This window comes from Eutrema salsugineum, unplaced genomic scaffold, assembly GCF_000478725.1.
Source record: "Eutrema salsugineum unplaced genomic scaffold, Eutsalg1_0 scaffold_18, whole genome shotgun sequence".
In the NCBI taxonomy this organism is placed as follows: Eukaryota; Viridiplantae; Streptophyta; class Magnoliopsida; order Brassicales; family Brassicaceae; genus Eutrema; species Eutrema salsugineum.
This window is the reverse complement of record NW_006256846.1, coordinates 1,208,366-1,225,691: the sequence shown is the minus strand read 5'-3', so window position 1 is coordinate 1,225,691 and position 17,326 is coordinate 1,208,366. Positions and strand designations below refer to the sequence as shown.

The window sequence follows — 17,326 nt, the reverse complement described above, 5'->3', positions numbered from 1 at the left end:
ATTGAGGAAAACAGCATGCCAATCTGCGTGATCGATTACTGCTCCTACGGTAGCCAGAAATGGTCTCCCGAAAGTGAGTGGCCTCTCCTTGTCTTGATCCACTTCCAGGACTTGGAAATCTGCTGGAACAATCTTGTCTCCTACTAGAACTTGTAGATCATGAATCGCCCCTTCGGTATCCTTTTAGATAACCTTGACTCTCGATGTCCTTAAGGTTTTTATGCCCAATTTTTCGGCAAACGTCTTTGACATGATGTTGACATTGGTTCCAGAATCACACAGACAGTCTGTGAACTTGATTCCTGAAATAAAACATTGGAAAACAAAACGTCCCGGATCGTCGGTTTTGTAAGACTTTGAAACAGTGATCGTTGAGGTACCTTGAATGGTGGCTGCTTGGCATCGACATCCTTGTAAAGTGGTACAAAGATTGGGGTTTCTTCATTCTTTACATCGGTTCTGGCTCCTTCTTCGGGCAATGTGGTTATGGCATTGCAAAACCTCTTAGGATTATCCTCAACTCTTCCTGGAAGAACTCCACTCTGCCTCTTCATAGAGTCGGCTGTTTGGGCAACTTGTACATCTAACTTATTGACGTGCGAAGATCAAGCTTCAAACTTCCCGTTCAGGTCATTGTACATGCAGTCAACCTTCACGTTCATGTATTTAGATGCTTTTTTGTTCGTCATAACGAGCTGTTGGATGGACTGCTCAAGTCTACCGATTTGTGAAGCTAGCTGGTTCATCGTGACTCCTTGCTGTTGTACAAATTGATTGTTAAAACTCAAACCTTGAAAGTTATATGGCTGTCGCGGTTGATAAGCTCCTGTCCCTCCGAAGTTCCCACCTTGGAATTTTTTTTGGAAAGATTTTTGCTGAGGTGGGTAGTACTGATCTTGAGGATTCTCTACATTTAAATTGCAGTAAGAGAGATTGTTGTAATTTGCATTTCGGAAGTTGTTGTTGAAGCCATTGTTGAAGCGATTTTGATATGGTGCTTGTGCTCCTACATAGTTCACCTCTTCTTCTTGAAAGGCTTGATTAATGTGATCGATATCACTAGGTCCTTTATCTTCTGCGTCATTGTTGGTCTCACAAGCATGGATTGAGCGATTGTTGCTCTTCAAAAGCTGGCTCATCATGTTCTTCAACTCGGTTATCTTCTTGTTGTCTGCTCCGGTCTGCTTCGTCGAGCGATCATATTCAGGACAATCATTGCTATTGGCTTGAGCCAAATTATCGATGAGGGCTCTTCCTTGTGCTATCGTCTTTTGTCCAAAATCTCCATTGCTAGCTGTATCAAGCGAAAGTTTGTATTTTGGTTGCAAACCTCGGTAAAAGGTGCTCACCAGGCTTGATCCGGGAAATCCATGGTGTGGGCAATCACGTTCATCCTCCTTAAAACGTTCCCAGGCTTCATAGAAAGGTTCAGTCGGTCCTTGCTGAAGGCTTGAGATCTTTGTTCTCAACAAGTTTGACCTTGACTTAGTATAGAAGTGATTCAGGAAAGCAGTTTTACACTCTTCCCAATTAGTAATCGATCCTGCAGGCAAAGATTTCAACCAACGGTGAGCTTTATCTGCTAATGAAAAAGGGAACAACTTACACTTTAAATACTCTGCTGGAACTTGGTTTGTTCTCATCATGCTGCAGATTTCTTCAAAGAGCTCGATATGGTCCATTGGGTGTTCAGAAGGAACTCCATAGAACTGGTTTTGTTTCACCAATGAGATGATTTGAGGCTTGACTACAAACTCATTCCGGTTCGGAAATGGAACTTGAATTGCAGATCGGTTCTGAAAATTTTGAGTAGGTGCATCGAAATCAGCTATGCGATGGTTCCTGGCTTGTCTTCGAACTTGATTTGCTGGCTGAACAGGGCGGTTAACGCGTCCATTCTGCTGCATCCCTTGGTGGTCACCATCGGCTGCATTGATAGGTGCATCAAGGTCTTTACATGCTTCTCTCGCGCGGTATTGGTGCTTTCTTGGAGGAACCTCATCCTCTTCTCCATCTTGTCGAGCATGATCACCTCCTCTGTGATCGTTCTCTTCATTTTCTCCATGTTCGGACCCATCTTGGTCCATATCTAAAGCTCGGTTAATAGGATCTCCAGGCTGGTCGTCGTTGGCCATTCCTTGCGTTCGTCTAAGTCTTCGAAGTTCTCTTTCGTGTCTGTCTGTCTCGTCTAGAACTGGAATGTTTTCTACAGGTCTGCGCCTGGTATTCATGCAATTCAGAGAAAACCAAAAGAAGGGAAAGATAATTCTGCAAAATTTTAAGAAATAACTAGAGATCAGGTGTCTAGAGAAGAAATTAAAACAAGAAAAATAACAAAAGGCAGCGAAATAAATCCCCGGTAACGGCGCCAAAAACTTCATGCGTGTCAACAGCGCGAGGGAACAAGTTTTACCCTTAACAAAAAGAAATGAAAGCCGCAAGTGCACAGCTAATCAGTTGTAGTATTATGGATCGAATCCACTGAGATTTGTGTGCCTGGTATTCTTCTACGATTTCTAACTTTATGTCTAGACTAGATTGGTTTTAGAGGTTGGTTGTTTGTCGCGGATTAAACTAAAAAAACAAGAAAGCAAATAAATCTATCCTAGAAAGCAAGTAGAAAAATCGAATGAAAAGCAAATGAAGCAAGCAGAATATCGAACTAAAGTAAATAAAATGCAAATCTGATTAAACAAGTAAAAATCGATTGGTTTGTAAACTATGGCTAAAACCGCTGAGCTTCCGGGAACTCTACAGGGATCATAATCGGTTTTAACACTAGGGTTGATAGATTGGGATTGACGGATAACAGTATATATGGGGTTCTAGACCTAGAGTACGGTGGTATGACTACGTCACTGTCGTGATCATAACCAACTGTTTCTCGCAACCCTGACCAGTAGGTTTCCACTCTGGCCCTGGAAGGGAGAGAACGCATGAGCTGCACAAGACTCGTCAATACTCACGATCTCGCCGCAGGTAGGTTTCCACTCCTACCGAAAAATCGCCTGTTTCATTTTAGGTCTGATACTTAATGAAAACTTTCGCAACACTAACTATCTAGATCAGATACTAGGTGATCAATAAAGCATACATGCAACAAGAACAAGAATAAACAGAGAACAAAATTAAAATCCCAGATCTATAAACCTAGATGTCTTAATCGATTATGAGAGCCCCTTTCGGGAACCTTAAGCCCAACTCGGGATCTACTCAGACATAGCTGAGGTCGACATCATCATTGGTTTTAATAAAAACAATCAAAAACAGTAAAGAAAAGAGATGAAAGAAAGCTTCTCTATTGAAGAACTCAGACTTGAACAATCTTATACAAAAATCGCATAAAAACGGCTAAAGGAAAAGGGTTTCTGTAAAGTATGAATGTGGTGTCTAAAAACGACCTAAATGACAAGTATTTATAGTCTTCAATACTCCATGGTCTCTAGGGTTCCGGAATTGAGACTGAGAAATGAATTTGGGCTTCAGAAATATGGGCTTTAATTCGGAGTTGGCCGGCCGCAGTCGGGAGTGACGTGACCGCAGGAAATAGGTAGTTGGCCGCGGTCGGGAGGCTTGTGACCGCGGGGAATGGGTTGGTGGCCGCGGTCGCGTGATTCGCTGGCCGTCTTCGAGTGGCTCCGGGGCTAATGGAATATCTTGAGATCCAACTGTTGGAATGTCTCCAAACCAAGTACATTTGAAAGTTGGTAGATTCTTCTATAAGTTTTCCAATTTTGAAAGTGATCAGATGGTGAGAAGGTCTTCGTCTCTCCATGAGAGTTCTGACGGTCTGCATTTATCCAAAAAAGTCTTTTTGTTCTAATTTGTGCCTCTTTATCCCAAATTACCTGAAAAGTCTTTTAAAATCCGAAAACATAGAAATCCTTTGAAAACCTTTAAAAATGGAGTAAAAAAACGTGTAAAAGACATTAAAGTGATCCATAAAAATGGTCAAAATCCGGTGTTATCACCTGGAGGATCCGGTTTCTTCTTCTTTTTTCTTCTTCGAGAGCTCCGAGGTTTCGAAGGACCTATTCCGAGCCGAGCCATTGCAATCTCAAGTTCGCGTCTGCCCTCAGCAAGATAAAAATCGAACTCCTCGGGTTCGGGTTTTATGTCATCGGCGAGATCCTTTGATTCGGAATCTCGAGGAGAGTCGCAAAATCGGGCTCGTTGCAAAGTTCGACGGACCTTGATGCGAAACGGAGTTCGCAGAATCGGCTGAATCGGTGGAAGTTTTTGGCTCGGTTCGTTGTGACATCTCGCTTTTGGCTCGGGTGATAATCGAGGAAAGGAACGAATCTGAAGAATATCGGAGGAGGATCGGGAAGTTTGATGACAGATCGGAAAGCTCTCGAGCATATCAGAAACATCAAATGATCTGCCGCAGCTTGAGAAAACCCTAGGTGGTGCGGCGCCCAAAAAAAAAGAGATAGAAGGAAGAAAAAAAAATCGAGAGAGAAAGAGAGGGAGATGAGATAGTATCTTTTGGAAATTTCGAAGAAGTGAGATTGTGAGAATGAAGGAAGGGAGCTCGAGTATATATAGCAATCTGGACGTGGGTCCTGCTTTGCCCAGGGAAGTCACAAAAAAATAATGGGCTTAGGAAAAAAAAAGGCAATCCCTAAGGCCCAAGCCCGAGCTTAAAAAAAAAACAAAAAAAAAATTTCGATAAAGCCTTGGTGTCATCGTATTCAAAAGTGGCTCATAACTCGCTTCGGAAGATCTCTGTGTGAGCCAAAACTCGCACAACCAAAAATTTGTAAGGAAAAACTAAGGGATCCGAAATTTCTAGGGTAATCGCAAGAACAGTAAGATCGAAAGAAGGTTTTGTTTGCTGTGAAAGTGTTTAGGTCTTATTGCTCTCGAGTTGTGAAAAGTTACCGAATGAATTGCATACATTGTCTATTTATGCTAACTTTGTAAACCGTTTAACCCAGAATCTCGGGAGAGATTTTAGGTACATTTCCCTATCGCTTCATGCGGCCACCGCCTCTAACCATCGCCTAGGGTTTTTATGGGCTTTCTTTCTTCAAGACTTCGGTTCGGCCCATCTCGAAAGGTAACGGCTCGGCCCACTCTCCTTCTTGCACGGCTCGGCCCATCTTCACTGGTGTGCGGCTCGGCCCATCTTCTCTCATACGCGGCTCGGCCTAGTCGTCTTGGTGAGCACGGCTCGGCCCACTTGTTTCGTGGGTCGGCTCGGTTCGCATCTGGCAGGCAGCTGTTCCTTCTTGCCTAATTGGTTTTCTCCGGTACTTGGTCATTTTCGAGATGGTTTTATCCGATTAGGGTGAAACCGACCCCAACAGTTAGCCCCCCAGCTCGTCAGTTTCGGAGACGAGAGTGACGAGGTTCATTGCTCCTAGCCATGGGGTAAAATATCAGGTTAAGCCGTCGCGAAACAATTCCAGGTGAGGCGTTTCGGGAATAAAAATGCCAAGCCGTTCTTTGATGACGCATTAAACCGAGCCGTCTTCGGCTAGGCTGTTCAAAGGGAATTACCGAGCCGTTTAAAAGATGAGGTTACTTTGACAAAAATAGCGCCGAGCTGTTTTAAACGACGTGGTGTTTACGTAGTGCCGAGCAATGTTTAGCGACGAGGCGTGTCAAGATAAGAGATAATGCCGAGCCGTTTTGTTAACGACGAGGGATGTCAAGATAAGAGATAATGCCGAACCGTTTTGTTAACGACGAGGCGTGGCGCAATCTGTGCTGTTTGATGAGATATCCTTAGGAAAAGGATTGTACGCGAGACGACTTGTGAAAGTTATGCCGAGCCGGATAAACGACGAGGCGTTTTGTGAAAGTTATGCCGAGCCGAATAAACGACGAGGCGTTTTTTGAAAGTTATGCCGAGCCGAATAAACGACGAGGCGTTTTGTGAAAATTATGCCGAGCCGAATAAACGACGAGGTGTTTTTTTCTAAGAAGGTTGCCGAGCCGTTTTGCGTTAACGAAAACGGTGAGGCATTCTTATGAAATTGTCGAGCTGTATCGACAAAACATGGTTCGGTTCACACAGCTTGATGAGATATTCTCAGACAACCATAGCTGTGTCATGGGCTCGGTTTATCTGGACAGAGCGGCTGTTAGTTCTTTCCAAGACATCTTGAGTGTTGGCGTGTATGACGGACGCGCCAAGAGGTTACGCATTCGCCGTGGACTTCACACGCCCCCATTGAACACCTTTGCGCCATCCCGAGGTCCACGCGGACTTCACGCGCTTTGGTTTTTCCTATAAATAGGTGAGCTCCTTCGTTCCTTCTCATAATCTTCAGATCCATTCGTTTTCACTGAAAGGTAGCTCTCCCTTCTCTCTTCTTTCTCTATCTAGTTTATTTATTTTCCGGCTAGGGTTCCGAGGTCTCCGCCGCCTCAGATCTTTTTCCGACGAAAGTTAGCCGCGTAGAATTGTTTTTTCCGTTCCAGCTGTACATCATGCCAAACCATTCCAACGATTAATTAGATTCACTCTTTAACTACAAGCCGAGCCGTGCAGACGCCGAGGCGAAAGGTGTAACAGGATCCTCTGAGGCGTCTATATCGCCGAGCCCTTCCAACCGTTTATCCGAAAGCGACGAGGCGTCGAATCGCTCTAGTCCGTCAGGCGCTCGCTCTCCAGATGACGAGCCGTCGGTTTCGACGAGCCGCCCTCAGGGTCCCGCTCTTGACGAAGATGTGTATCATGCCGCAGTGAAAGCCAAGGAGGAAGCGTTTCCCTTTGATCTGTTCGAGGCGAAGCGTGAATTAGAACGTCTCATGGCGTCCCAAGGTGCTTCTTCATCTGGGCGAAAGAAGCGAGTGAAAAGACAAAAAACTGACCCGCCCGGCTCTACGCTCTCCTCCCCTGACTCACTCGAGGCGTTGAGATGTCGTTTCGGGATATCCGAGGCAGTAGAATTCGTCCTTCCAGAGAAGAACGACCGAGCCGACAAACCTCATGAGAATCACTTTACTCTGTACGAGGCATTCTTTGAGATTTGTTTTCTCTGGTTCCCGATCCCCGGAGTTATCCTTGAGTACCTTTGGAAACATGGGATCTCAATCGGGCAGATCATGCTGAGGGGTCTGCGGCACATGATCGGTATTCTGGTTTGAAGTTTTGAATGCGGGCTCGATATGAAACTGAATCACCTGAAAAGCTCCGAAGGGAGACAGATTTTACATCTCCAACAAGTCCAACCGCCGGATCATAGGTGGTTTTCCAAGCAAGGATCAGTTTTGGACCGAGCGCTTCTTCTATGTCTTGGTGAACGAGGCGTCAATCAGCCAGGATTACGTTAAAAAAACCAAGACTGCTTGGGGACCACTTGGTAGCCGATCCAAAGCTTTGCCTTGGCTCGGAGCTATTATCGTATAATCTTCCCTTACTGAATTTTTTGTGTTGTTTTTGCAGTTTGGAACATTCTTCCCCCAATTCCCGACGACCTCTTTGTTGTCCGAGGTTCTCTTGCGGCTCAGAGAGTTAATTGGAGGAAGCATTTTACATTCGAAAGAGTGGAAAGAGCGCGAGCCATTCTTGTCGGAGTTCCTGTTAGCTCTTCGTCTTCAAATTCCTCACTAGACACAAGGAAGAAAATGGTGATCAGTACTCTTAGAGACAAGAAAAGGCGCGAAGAAGAAGAAGCTGCGAGACGAGCCGCTGAGGCGGCTTAAACAGAGACTGAGGCTGTCCCTCAGGCCGATCCGCCGAGCCACGAAGGTGAAGGCACGGTCCGAGCCGCAGAGGCAAACATTGTCGAGGCGACCGGGAAAGAAGCAGTGCCCGAGGTAGAACCAGGCAAAATTATCCCCGAGGCACCCAAAGATGACTCTGCGGCGCGGAGTAAAACTCCTTCAAACTCGGCTATCCTGGCTCTTCCGAAGTCATCGAGGCCCCCAACTTCGGTTTTACAGAAGCATGAGTCTGGCCGAAAACTTTTGGCCGCTGATAAGGGGAAGGGCGTAGCTATCCCGCCACACGCAAACTGGTCGTCAACGACCCTGATGCCTCGGCAATGATGTTTGCACGTGTTAACAATGCGAACACGCGTCTTCCTCCTCCTGAGAAGCTGAGGAGACCGAGGTCGTATGGCGCGATGGCACAGCGCGGTACCAAGGTATGTTCTGTTTGCTCTCCTTATTTTATCAAATTCTCACTAAGTGTTTAACGCGTATTATTCTTTGCAGTTTGTAGCGGCCATCAACGAGCTGATGGCTGAATACGAGGCGGAACTGTCCAAGGTCGAACGTCGCCTGGACAAGGCTCGGAACAAGACCGCGGCGGCGAAGGGGAAGCTGGATGAGGCGATGACCAGGGTGTCGAGGCTAGAAGAGGAGAAAATAGTTCTTCGTGCCGATGTCGACAAGGTTTCTGCCTCGGTCATTCGCCTCGAGGAAGCTAGGAGAGCCAAAAGCGCTGAGGTGGCGTTGCTCAAAAGTCGTATCGAGGCCAAGGATGCCTCGGTTAACGCCAAGGTCAAGCGCTGAGGTGACGTTGCTTAAAAGAGACTAGAGTTCCTTTGTGCCTTCCACTGTTAGTGCCGAGGCGTTTGAGTTAGGAAAGAGAGAAAAAGTGCGAAGCATTTCAGATCGGATTTGGTCTTTGGCCGTTTAAAGCGCTAAGTTTGGATCTGTTGTTGCCGAGGTCTAAGTTCTGAGACGATATCAAAGTTTGATTATAGACCGGCGTTCCCGAGGGGGTGAATGTGTTTAGCCGGGTTGTAAGGGTTCGTTCCGGTTTTAGAGAAAGCGATGTAGTCTCGTCTTATAATCTCGTGTACGATGACGAACCGTGGTGACCGATACGTTTTGGGTCTTAAATTTGTATACCGCTATTGATTTTAATCCATGGAGGATGTAACTTGCACCCTCGTCCTAGGAAAGGTGGTTAAAAGTCCATTTAGAGAACTTTGTGACTGTTGCCTCACTGTGGCCAGCAACGAGGCGAGGTGTTTGGAGACTTTGTTTGCCGAAGTGGATACAAGGAGAAGTAACAGTCCGAGGCGATCAAGTCACGATAACTTGTCAAAGTGATGAATGAACGAATTAAAAATCCGAGGCAAACATGAAATAAGTAGCTGATTTAAAACGAATGAGAATCTACCCGAAGCGACAATGAACGAATTTGAATTCCGAGATGAAAATGAAATAAGTAGCTGGTTTTAAACGAACAGAAAATTGGCCGAAGTGGCAATGTTCCTAGAGACGGTAGATGAGCTAAAATTGTAGAGTTAAATGAAGGTATGTGTATACGTACCCACTCCCCCCCTTTTTTAGGAGGGGAGACAGCTGAACCCGTCCGAGGACGGCCTGCCTACATACCCTTTGCAGGGATCAAGCCGTCCCGTAGTTCATGTTGACCGTGTTGTAGCCTTAGTGATAATACTTCTTCAGGTGCATTGTGTTCCACGATCTTGGAATTGCTTCGTCAGCTACCGTCGCAAGTTCGTAGACTCCTGGGCGAACTACTTTTGTAATCTTGTAAGGACCTTCCCAATTTGCTCTGAGCTTTCTTGCATTCTTCTCGGCAGCTTTGAGATGAACTGGGATCCGTTGGCTGCTTCGGCTTGTCCGTTCCCCTGAGGATACCTTGGCGTAGATTTGCTCAAACGAATTTTCCATTTTTCGAAGAAAGCTTCGAAAGCTTTGAGATGAACTGGGATCCGTTGTCGGTGACTATCTTGTAGGGGACCCCGTGTCCGCAGATGATATTTTTCTAGACGAAGTGTTCGACTTGAGCATCCTTTATGCTCGCGTAAGAATCGGCCTCGACCCACTTTGAAAAATAATCCGTGAGGACGAGCAGAAAGCACTTTTGCCTTGATCGATGTAGAGGTACGACAAGATCCATTGACCATCTCATGAAAGGATAACGTGACGAGATCGATGACAGCAGCTCGGTAGGTTGGTGAATAGTTGGCGCGTGTCGTTGACACTTCTCGCACTTCGCCGTAAACTTCTCGCAGTCCTTGACCATCGTAGGCCAGAAGTAACCGTGCCGTTTTATCTTGATCTCGAGCGATCTTCCGCTAGAATGGTTTCCGCACGCACCGCTGTGTACTTCGTGCATGATCTTTCTTGCCTCCGGTCCTTCGACGCACGTCATGAGCGGTCCTGAAAATCTCCATTTAAACACCTCGCCGTCGACGAGGACATATCGCGTGACCTGAGCTTTTAATTTGTGTGCTTCCCACTTGTTGGTTGGTACTTCTCCATCGGCGATATACACTCGGATGGCTCTGAGCCATTCTTTGTCGCAGCCGTACTCCAGCTCGGCTGGTGAGGCGTCTTCATCCATAGCGACTGCTTCGTCGTTTTCTGGTTCCTGCTCGGGAGGATTTATCAGCTGAACTCCTTCTACCTCTTCGATGCTAGGACGTTCGATGAATTTGACTGGAATTGTCCGTCGGAGATCCGGGTCTGAAGTCGAAGCAAGTGCTTCCAAGGCGTCAGCCGAGGTGTTTTCGCCTCAGGGTATTCGTGTGAGTTCGAACTCGTCGAACTTTTGCACCAACTCTCTGACCACCTTGAGGTAAGCTCCCATTCGTCCATCGTTTGCCTCGTATTCGCCGTTGAATTGACACGCTACGAGCTGTGAATCGGAAAAAGTTCTTATCTTTCGAACTCTGATTCCTTGTGCTAATCGTATGTTGGCGATCAGCGCTTCGTATTCTGCTTCGTTGTTCGAGGCGTGGAAGTTCAGGTAAAAAGACTGCTCTAATATTTCTCCGGTGGGAGAGGTGAGACAGATTCCTATTCCCGAGCCGTGTTTAGACGACATGCCATCGACGTGCAGCGTCCATGCTTCGTCTGGGGTTGGCTCGTTCGGCGCTTCGGCTGGAAGTTCGATGAGAAAATCTGCGAGCACCTGTGACTTTGCAGACGACCTGTTCCGATACTCGATGTCGTACTTGCTCAACTCTATGGCCCACTTGGCGAGCCGACCGGATTGGCTCGGGCTGTGCAGGATCGAGCGCAGCAGAAGTGTAGCGAGCACAACAATCAAATGTGATTGAAAATACGGACGCAGCTTGCGAGCCGAGACTACGACGGCTAGGGCGACTTTCTCGATCTGGGGGTAGCGGGTCTCGGCGTTGGTCAGTGTCTGGCTGACGTAGAAAATAGGTTTTTGCTCGGACCGTTCTTCTCTGATAAGCACCCCACTCACAGCTATAGCAGATACGACGATGTAGAGGAAGAGAGGCTCTCCTTCAACTGGTTTCGCCAGGATCGGCGGGCTTGCCAGATAACTCTTCAATTTATGGAAAGCTGCTTCGCATCGCTCGTCCCACTCGAATTTCTTATTTCCCCGAAGGGTGTCGTAGAAAGGCAGGTACTTGTCGGTGGAACGGGAAATAAACCTATTTAGCGCAGTGACCCTTCCTGTAAGCCTTTGCACTTCTCGCTTCGTCCTTGGAGAGGGCATCTCGATTAATGCCTTGATCTGTTTGGGATTCGCTTCAATGCCTCGGTGAGTTACCAGATAGCCGAGAAACTCCCCCGAGGTGACCGCAAATCTACACTTCGCCGGGTTCAGTTTCATGTTGTGTTTGTTCAATTGCTCGAAGCATTCTTGTAGGTGCGCGATATGTTCTTTCTCTTCGAGTGATTTGACTAACATATCGTCGATGCATACCTCCATGGTTTTTCCGAGCTGATCCGCGAACATTTTATTGACGAGCCGTTGATATGTTGCCCCTGCGTTCTTGAGTCCGAACGGCATGACTTTGTAGCAGTATATCCCACGATCAGTTATAAATGCCGTCTTTTCCCGATCACTAGGATGCATCAGGATTTGGTTGTAGCCGGAGAACGCATCCATAAATGTTAACAGCCTATTTCCCGCAGTGCCTTCGACGAGCTGGTCGATGTGCGGCAGAGGGAAGCTGTCTTTTGGGCACGCCTTGTTGAGGTCAGTGAAATCTACACAGACCCGCCACTTGCCGTTCTTCTTCTTCACAACCACTGGATTCGCAAGCCAATCTGGATATTTGGCCTCGGCGATTGATCCTACTTTGAGCAATCTCTCCACTTCGTCGTTAACCGCTTAGGCTCGTTCGGGTCCGAGCTTCCTTCTTTTTTGCTTGCTTGGTTTGAAGGTTGGGTCCACGTTCAGCTCGTGATAGGTCACGTCGATGCTTATGCCCGGCATATCTTCCGCTGTCCAGGCGAAAGTGTTGATGTTCTCTTTGAGGAAGGAAAGAAGTTTGCTTCTTAGAGGCTCTTCTAGTTTTGCTCCAATTTCGACGCATCGTTCTGGACGCGCTTCGTCTATGCACACCGAATCCATTTCATCACATACCGGCTCGGCGCGCGTTTTGCGGCTCTCCGCGATCTGTAATTGCTATAAGAGTTTCGAGAGCTCGTTCGCAGACTCTCGGTCCATCTTCATCTTTTTGCGATCTATGTCCGCTCGTGCGTCGGTGACAGGGTTCCTCAGCTTGTGCTCCGCTAGACAGCACATTCGCGACTCCTTCTGATTTCCCCAGATCGTTTTGATGCCTGCTGGAGTCGGAAATCTGAGGCAGAGGTGATAGGTGGAAGGGACCGCCCTCATCGCGTTGATCCATGGAGTTCCCATAATCACATTGTAGATTGCTGGGTAATCAGTGATGCAGAATTTGACGATCCTAGTAACTCCGCCAGCTACCACAGGGAGCCTAATTGTTCCCATAGTCATCGTTGTTTCTCCTGAAAATCCGGTTAGAGGTTTGGGGATCGCTGTCACCTCGGAGAGATCGATTCCCATCCTTCTGAGCGTTTCCCTGAAAATGACGTCTACCGAGCTCCCACTATCGATGAGCACCCTCGCTACATCGTGATCCCTGATCGTCAATTCGATCACCAATGGATCGTTGTGTGGTCTGTCGATTCCTGCCGTTTCCTCCTCGGCGAAGGAGATCACTGTATTTGGGAGGTCGGTTGGTTCTGTCCAATTTTCCTTCGCTCAGCTCGGCGCTGATAAGCTTTGTCTTGGTAATATTGAGATCCACCCATGATCATGTTGATCCTTTGCCTCGGCTCGGGTCGCTCTTCGGGTTCGCCACTCCTGTCACGCTTGGTGTTATCGCCTCGTCGGGGAGGATTTGCGGGTTCTGCCGTGCCCCTCGGCTCGGCTCCTTCTTTTGGTTTATTAGGGACGAGAGTCTTTGAGGTTAACCGCTTTCTAAAGCTCTCCCGCCGCCATCTTAGCTGCGAGTTTTTCTCCTAGAGTTTGGCATTGTGCCGTTGAATGCCCGTAGGTCTGGTGATACTCGCAGAATGCCTTTTCGTCGTAGTTGGTGGGCTTTCTTACCCAAGTGTTGTTGCGCGGCTCTCCTCTTCCGCGTCCAGTGCCTACTTGGTAGTTGTGGGCACCTCCGCTTCTAGGTTCGTCCGAGCTTGGCGTTGTTTTGTTGTTTGGTGGATTGCCTTTCCTCGAGGGGCGCGGCAAAATCAAGCTTCGGATTGCTGCTTTCGTTGCTTCGTACTGCTCGTCCAAATTCTTCATCTCTTCCTCGTTTACGACGAAGTCTGATGACCGATGCAAGGCATCTTGAATCGTTTGTGGCGTGTTGAGTGCCATTTCCCGTCAGAATTCGGATTTGTACCACAAAGACCGTTTCAGAGCTTCGAGTGCAGCCTTGTCGCTTATTCCTTCTATTTTGGATACGAACGCCTTGGACCTCGCCATGTAATCCCGAAGCGGTTCGTTCGGTCCTTGGGATAGCGTCCACAGGTTGACATCAGACGTTCCCTTATCCATAAACATCGAGTATTGTTTAAGGAACAAGGCTGAGAGCTGTTGGAAACTGCCGATCGAATTGCGCTCCTGCCTCGAAAACCACTCGAGCGCGGCTCCCTTGAGATGTTCCACGAAGAGCAAGCAATATCCGACATCTACTTCCCGCTCGGTCAGTTTGGCAGCGTTCTTTGTGAAAGCTCGTCCCATTGCTATCCGAAACGCTGTGATGTGTGCTTTCGGATCGGTCGTTCCTTCGTAAAACGGGATTCTCACCTTTCCGGGCTCGGAAATCCTAGCCTCCGTGATTCTCGCCGTGAATGTGTTCTCTGGGTTTCTTCAAGCATCCGATCGATCTTGGGCGCAGCACTCGTCGCGTTATACACTTGATACTTCATGGCGCGTATCTCGGCTACTGTCCGAGCCATTGAGGCTCACAGTTCTTAGATTTCGAGGGTTTGTGCGTGAGTCATTCCCTTTGATTGGGGAGGTCACTCTCACTCTTCTCTCCTCGGCTCGTCTTCGCGCTCCGCCTGCTCGATCCATTGGAGGTTTTCTTCTTCTTCAGTCGGGTTGTCGCCGCGAGCCTGATCGGTGATTTCATCAGTCCGGACGCCGTTTAATGCCGAGGTGAGCTCTTCTTGGCTTATTCGCCGAGCCGAGCCGTTTTGTTGCGAGTTCGTGGTTTCATTGTCTGTTGGGCGTCCACGTCGATCACGTTATTCTCCTCTTCGCCGGCTCGTCGCCTTGAGTTCCGACGGAGTGGAGGCGGCTCGGTCATGTTGACTCGGGTTGCCGCAGTAGTCTGTTCGCCGAGGGGACGAAACATTGGTGGAGCCAAGGGGTTACTTACGCCGCTCCCTGAGGCCTCTGCAGGTGTTGAGAAATCGAAGCGTCTCCGTATTCCATCCATCGGATCGGAGATTTTGGCTCTCTAAGTTGGGTGTCGTCGCTCAGCCGTCATTGTGTCGAGCCTCTCTGTAATCGTCTCGTTTCTTTTGTCCTGCTCGTCGATCTTCTTCATCAACGCAGCCATCATGTTTCGCATCTCCTCTTCGGTTTCGGTCGTCGCCGTCGTTGTGCCTGATGCCAGAGCGTCCTTTTCCGCGCCGTTATCGTTGTTGTTGTTGTTGTTGTTATCGTCGGGGGTGTTGCTCGCCATGTTCTTCAGATATTAAAGTCTTGTCGATTTTAGAGTAAGAAAGTTTCGATTCCCCACGGCCGGCGCCAAATTGTGTGAGCTATAACTCGCACAACCAAAAATTTGTAAGGAAAAACTAAGGGATCCGAAATTTCTAGGGTAATCGCAAGAACAGTAAGATCGAAAGAAGGTTTTGTTTGCTGTGAAAGTGTTTAGGTCTTATTGCTCTCGAGTTGTGAAATGTTACCGAATGAATTGCATACATTGTCTATTTATACTAACTTTCTAAACCGCTTAGCCGAGAATCTCTGGAGAGATTTTAGGAATATTTCCCTATCGCTTCATGCGGCCACCACCTCTAAGCATCGCCTAGGGTTTTTATGGGCTTTCTTTCTTCAAGACTTCGGTTCGGCCCATCTCGAAAGGTAACGGCTCGGCCCACTCTCCTTCTTGCACGGCTCGGCCCATCTTCACTGGTGTGCGGCTCAGCCCATCTTCTCTCATACGCGGTTCGGCCCACTCTTCGTTGTTCTCACGGCTCGGCCTATCTATCCTTTTCCACGGCTTGGCCCACTCGTCTTGGTGAGCACGGCTCGGCCCACTTGTTTCGTGGGTTGGCTCGCTTCGTATCTGGCGGGCAGCTGTTCCTTCTTGCCTAATTGGTTTTCTCCGGTACTTGGTCATTTTCGAGATGGTTTTATCTGATTGGGGTGAAACCGACCCCAACAATCTCCCTTTCGATAAAATCCGCCAGCTCGCGCATTCGTAAAAAAAAGGAGTCTCGGCAAAACGAGTTGCAACATTATTCAACGATAGTAGTCCCACCGAGCCACACTAACACTTCGGTGAATTCGATCAGCTTGGTAGCATTAGTCGAATCTCTCTCTCGCCTCGCTTCCGCAAGTTAAGTCAGGTCGACAACTTTTGCTTCATCAATCTCCGCTATGCCTCGGCTCGGCAATTCGAGCGACAGCGCTCTTCGCTACCTCGGCTCGGCAACTTTAGTTGTATAGCTCTTTTCGCTTCGGCTCAACAATTCACTTCGGCAATTCACCTTATTGATTCACTCGGCGATTCTATGGAATCGCATCGAGCCGATCAATCTCGGCTCGGTAAAAGCAGAACCCGCATCTCATCTCAGCTCGTCTAACGTCCCCCAGGCGCTCTTTTGGCTCTGCCAAGAAAAAAAAAATGAACAAACAAAACTAATAACCGAGCCGAGCCAAAAATTTCGACAAGGGGATTTATCGCGTGATCCGGTAGTTAACCTCGTTTTCGCTAATTTCAACTCGGCATCTTCGTATACGAAACTGACGAGCTGGGGGGCAAACTGTTGGGGTCGGTATTCACCCAAACGAGTTTAACTGCCTAAAAAAGACTAAGTGTCGAAATTTGTTTTCGGAAAGCCCAATTCTACGATTTACCGAAGGAAGGATCGAACCATAACGCAACCAACACAGTAAACCAAGCCAAACCAAATACCATTCCAGACCGAGCCAAATCAAAGGCTCGATTTGACTGAGCCAAACTAGGGAAGTCGAAGAACCGAACCGAGCCGGTCTTGGTTCGGAAGGTTTCCTGCGTACCTGAGCCAAGGAATCACCCGTAAATGAGAAGTAGATTGGGTCGAAAGAGAAAGAGAATGGGCCGAGCCGAAGGGTTGAAACTGCTAATGGGCGGAACCAAATAGTCGCAAAGGCCTGATGAACGAGCCCAAGAGATTTTACCCTAGGAGATAACGGAGTCGTCAGCCACACAAAAGAAAAGGAAGATTTCCGAGAATCTCGGCTAGGCGGTTTGTAGACTTAGTATAAATAGTCGATGTAATTCTTTCATTATGTAACTTTCACGCAATCACAGAAACCCTAAGCAATAAAACTACTTTTCGATCTTTGTTCTTGAGATTTTCACTTAGAAGCTTTAGATCCTTCTTTTTCCTTAACAAATTTTGATTGTGCGAGTTTCGACTCACACAAAAGGCTTGTACACATGTGTTCTCTCCGATTGCGTTATCTCCAATCTCAGAACTCCAGATCGGGTGGTCTCAAGCGTTCTAGAAATAAGACTCGAAGATCTTGAATCGTCTGGAATGGCATCGTCCGGAGTAATCTTTGAAGCACATTGGATCAGTCTGGAATCGAAGGGAGACAGGCATGTCTTTTGATGGCTATAACTCTCAGCTCAGAATTCAATAATTTTAACTGTTCTGGAATCATGAAACAATCCCCTCCAACTTTCATGAAGACCCCAGAAGCTGAATCGGAGGGCAAGGCTCCTCGGACGAGTGATCTTTGGCGCGCATCGGAACAACAGGTTTTAGCCGAGGGCTCATGTACCGCGGTAAGGAAAATGGCCGAGAGTTTGTTCCCCCTGTAAGCTTTTTAGCAGATAAAACTGAACTTCCTCTTCATAAAACTTTAGCCGATACTCTCTCAACCTGGTACAGCATTTGGCCGATAAAAGTTCACTCGGTAAGGATT

At 47.6% G+C, this 17,326-nt stretch overlaps 1 non-coding gene across 1 annotated transcript; it reads left to right on the top strand.

Annotated features, from left to right (window-relative positions):
• Positions 1–1,365: 1,365 nt before the first annotated feature.
• On the top strand, positions 1,366–1,476 carry LOC112087385. Its single transcript, XR_002900068.1, has one exon. It is a non-coding gene; the product is annotated as a small nucleolar RNA R71 (small nucleolar RNA).
• Positions 1,477–17,326: the final 15,850 nt, after the last annotated feature.